Source organism: Thalia democratica, chromosome 6 (assembly GCF_965202585.1).
Source record: "Thalia democratica chromosome 6, ktThaDemo2.hap1.1, whole genome shotgun sequence".
Lineage (NCBI taxonomy): Eukaryota > Metazoa > Chordata > Thaliacea > Salpida > Salpidae > Thalia > Thalia democratica.
The window spans coordinates 35,619,794-35,620,635 of NC_139170.1; the positions used below are offsets into that span (position 1 = coordinate 35,619,794).

General features: G+C 37.9%; 1 non-coding gene across 1 annotated transcript; it reads left to right on the forward strand.

Moving 5' to 3' along the window:
* The first annotated feature begins 408 nt into the window (after positions 1 to 408).
* Positions 409 to 481, forward strand: Trnar-ucg (transfer RNA arginine (anticodon UCG)). Its single transcript has one exon. It is a non-coding gene; the product is annotated as a tRNA-Arg (tRNA).
* Positions 482 to 842: the final 361 nt, after the last annotated feature.

Sequence of the window (842 nt, forward strand, 5' to 3'; positions counted from 1 at the left end):
AATATGATACGCAAAAACGTAATCGAAATTGCTAGTGAGAAAAATAAGTTCAATCGAAATTGTAGCAATCGTTTGCAAAGGCGGTGACACAAACGTGCACAGAATAACTTTTAAAAATCACTTTCGCCCATGGCTTGTGCGAAACTAGCCAACCGTTAAAAAATGCTTGTTTTGACAGCCGTTGTCATAAAGAACGCGCGCTTGAAGAGCAGCGTTTACAATCGTAAAACTTTTCATGCTACTTTAAAGCGCTTGAAGCAGCTGGTAGACAGCAAACGCATAATCATTAAAGCGTAGACGGCCGAGGTGTTAGCGCTCAGAGTGTTAGAAAGTAAGTGAAAGCAGCTTTTGAGCTAAGCAGTGCATAAATGCGCATATATAATTGCAAACATATCATTTACATCGACCGGCCGTGTGGCCTAATGGATAAGGCACTCGACTTCGAATCGAGGGATTGCGGGTTCGAGTCCCGTCATGGTCGTTATTAATTTTTTTCAGCACAAAATTAGTTATTTTGTTAGATCTAATCTAAGTAATGTTATTTAGCAGTGACGTGGCTTGGTACGTTTCTGCAAATCTACAGAGACGTATACTTATGTGCGAAAAAACTTGCTTTTGTTTCCGCTTGAAAAGACTCTGCTTTCTTAGCTTTTAGTATTCGTTTATGCCTAGTTATGCACTCCTGAGAGATAATTTTGACATATATGTAATGTACTCTTTAGCATTTTTAGTGTCGTAAAGAAATTGAACGAATTAAATACATCCAAATTGTAACATTTAGCGCGTTAAAGCTTTGTTTTGTCAAAAAGCTACAATGCAAAATTAAACCTATTGGAAGCTGT